This window comes from Gossypium hirsutum, chromosome A06 (assembly GCF_007990345.1).
Source record: "Gossypium hirsutum isolate 1008001.06 chromosome A06, Gossypium_hirsutum_v2.1, whole genome shotgun sequence".
Classification (NCBI taxonomy): domain Eukaryota; kingdom Viridiplantae; phylum Streptophyta; class Magnoliopsida; order Malvales; family Malvaceae; genus Gossypium; species Gossypium hirsutum.
This window is the reverse complement of record NC_053429.1, coordinates 1,599,219-1,602,880: the sequence shown is the minus strand read 5'-3', so window position 1 is coordinate 1,602,880 and position 3,662 is coordinate 1,599,219. Positions and strand designations below refer to the sequence as shown.

General features: G+C 29.7%; 1 non-coding gene across 1 annotated transcript; it reads left to right on the top strand.

Annotated features, from left to right (window-relative positions):
* The first annotated feature begins 3,060 nt into the window (after positions 1 to 3,060).
* TRNAF-GAA (transfer RNA phenylalanine (anticodon GAA)) lies at positions 3,061 to 3,133 on the top strand. The gene has a single exon. It is a non-coding gene; the product is annotated as a tRNA-Phe (tRNA).
* The last annotated feature ends 529 nt before the right edge of the window (positions 3,134 to 3,662 follow it).

Here is a 3,662-nt window from a genome sequence, read left to right as displayed (position 1 = left end):
TGAGATTGAATTTTCCGAGTTTAAGGCTAAGTTTTTCTTTTTTGAGTTAACATGTAGTTTACTCTTTGAACATTTGCAAAAGTATTTATTTAGTACTTAAATTTATATTTTGTCATCCAAAATTGGTACTTTCGGATTAATATTGTTATTTTGTGTTGATGTAACACGAATAACTAATTTAATGGCGATATGTGTCAACGTCTCGATATACTATGTAATGAGCATAAATTAACATATGTATGTTTAAAAGCAAATAAATTAATTAAAAAGTATAATTTTTTTAAGTTCATTTTTAATGTGAAATCCATTTTTAAGTTTTCTTTTTTTTTTGAAGATTTTGAAATTTATATATGTGGTACATTAGTATAAACTAATGGTGTTAGTGTAGAATAGACTTGGTCATAAGTTAGTTCACTCACCCAAGATCGAAGGCTCGCATGAAAAATTGGAGAGTTTGGATAAAAATACGAGACCCAAAATATTTATTATATTTATGGTAGTGTTTTTAATATAAATACTTTACAATGTATTTTTAATATGTTAGAAAAAAAATTTATTTTAGCATTTTTTTAGTACTAAAGTGTACTATATATATTTTTTTATTTTTAAATAAAAATTAATCTAAAAAATTAAATATGTACAGATTGGATTGGCACTGAGTTTACTTTTTTAAATTGGATCGGGTATTTACAAAAATATAAATTCATTTTTTGAGTCGGGACAAACTTAGAAAATTAGTCTAGATACTTGCATGGATGGACCCATGAGCAAATATACCAACCTATATGACCGAATAGAAATTTAGATGCTATTTCAATATTTTTAGAGAAATTCAAACAGAAAACTACATATTATCTATTTTTTTAGTTCATTACGAGTTAAATCCTTCTTTTTTTTGTCATTTTAAATTTGGATATTTGAAGTTGCTTTTTCGAATTTTTTAGTTTCTATCTAATTGTTCAATCTAATTTAGGTTGAAGTAAATTTGGATTAAGTTGATAAATTCAGATTATGAATTTTTTGAGGTAAAATCAAATTATATTAGATTCAAATGGCGCTACTTTCTCCTCTTCCTCCGCCGCCATGTTTCTTCATCCTCTTCATCTCTGCAACTCCACACTTCATAGCCGATTCTCCTTCTCTGCTTCCATGATCGGAGCTTTCTCTGCCTTCTCCGTCAGTCCGTTGCCTTAGTAAGTTTATCGACGTCATTGACGCTCTGGTTTGAACTTTCATCTCTTAGGTACTCTCTTCTTTGATTTTTTTTTTTAAATTTCTTTTTAAATCCTTTCAATTTTTATCAACCTCCCTAAACTTCTAGGTGATAGGAAAAATTTAATCAGCTACGATCGACCGTAAAATCTAAAAATATGATAACATTGTTAAATGAAAATTAGTCTGTAGATAAATTGTAGTAAGGGCAGATGAAAATATGAATTCAGCATCTCATTGGAGAAATTGCAAATAGGATTTAAATTTTTCAAAAGCTGTAGCATTCATCTGCGGGGATAGCTCAGTTGAGAGAGCGTCAGACTAAAGATCTGAAGGTCGCGTGTTCGACCGCATGGCTTTAAGGCTTTTAAGCTTATTTGTGTTGCTTCATTGAGTCAATTTGGGTTATAAATTTTTCCAGCTTTATTATTTTTTTGGATATCTTTATTGTTTTTGTTGGTTTCAGATTAAGGTAGATTTAAGGCTTGAGCTTTTCTTGTTGGTTCATCCAGTCAATTGGGGTAATGATATTTTTAAATTTTGTTTTAATCACTTTCTGTTTGTATCATTTTGAATTAAATTAGTTTTGAATCGAGTTTTTGAAAATTTAAAATTTTAGTTTTTTTAAGTTTGAATTATTCAAATTTGAGGTTTAAAATTTTTTTTATTCATTATGAGTTTATATCATTTTAGTTATTTATTCAAATTATTTTAGATTTAAATTATTTGGAATTCAAGTGAATTTAAATTTAAATCTAAATTTAAGTTAAATAAATTATGATAAAATCGGATTAAAATAAATTTAATTTTAACTTAATCGAATTTAACTATCAATGAGGATTAAAATTTACTATTATATTAACTATTTTCAATAATCACATTATAAAAATAAAATATCAAGTTATATTAAATTAAAATACATAAATTAAATTCTAAATTTGAGAATCATAATGCATCAAAATATGAATTTCAGCAATTGTTTAAAGAGAAACTGAACGGCTCGCGGTAGATTTTCTGTTAAAGCGGGAAAATATTTAATTGGTTAATTGGGCAGAAGGCGCCAATCGCATTTCAATGGCGCTACTTTCTCCTCTTCCTCCGCGGTGTTCTTCTTCTCCTCGACGGCAACTCCACACTTCACGGCCGATCTCTTTCTCTCCTTCCATGATAGGATCTCCTTCGCCCTCGTCTTATTCGATCTATACATTTCAATGGCGCTACTTTCTCTTCTTCCTCCGCCGTGTTCTTCTTCTCGGCGGCAACTCCACACTTCACGGCTGATCTCTTTCTCTCCTTCCATGATCGGATCCTTCGCCTTCGTCTTCGTCAATCTTCGCAAGTGATTCAGCATGTCATTGACTTCAAATCCTAAACCACTCGTCGCCGAAAGAAAGAAGGAAAAGATGCAAAAATGCTCATAGTCAGTTCTGGTTTGAACTCTCATCGCTTTCCTTTTCTATTCTTTGATGGTAAAATCGTGTTCTAAAATTTTGAAGTTATAAGTTAATACAATGATATCTGAATTTCAAAAGAATTATAATTTAATTTCTGCCTCATAATATGGAAATTTTGACTTCGATCCTGAATATTAAGATTGATTATCGTTTGTTGTGTTGTTTTATATAATTGATTTGTGATAATAATATTTATGATCTTGTTAAGTGAAAATCTGGCATCAATATTTTACAGTGTGATCTGTATTACTCATAAATTGAAGTCGAGTCCAGCTTTAGTCTGTAGAACACTTAGAACTGCATTAAGTGTTATAGCTGGGTTTCGAATGGTAGACATTTGGGTATATATTGGAGAGTGAGATGGGATTTTAAAGCACAGATTAGAAAAGCAACGGCGGGGATAGCTCAGTTGGGAGAGCGTCAGACTGAAGATCTGAAGGTCGCGTGTTCGATCCACGCTCACCGCATTTTTATCTAATTTTGAAGAATATATTCTTTTAGTTAAGTTCAGGTTGAAGCTCTTAGATTATTTATGTTTGAAGATTTTTCTAGTTAAGTTTGGGTAAATTCAAGCTAATTATTTTGGGTTTGGTTGTTTGTTATCGGATAAATATATATTTTGGTTTTGATCTAAATTAGCACATACATTAAATGATTTATTCCAATTTATTTGAACCATGAAACCAAGTTCATATACCTAATTAAATAAAAAAAAATTTAACTACTAAATTAAACTTTGAGGTCAAGTCCTTAGTACTTAATTGAACCTTGAAGCCATAAGTTCAAATATCGAAAAAGTATATTTACCCTTTATTTTCTTAATTGAAAAACAACAATCTTCCCTCATTGATGACTTCAATGCAAAGATTAGATCTAACTTTGCTCTCATTAGAGTACAAAATGGGTGGTAAATAAAACAAGGAAAAAAGAAGAAGAAAGCAACCTGTTTCTTTTGGAAATCCATTAATGTCTAGGATTAGATGTTATGAATCTAAA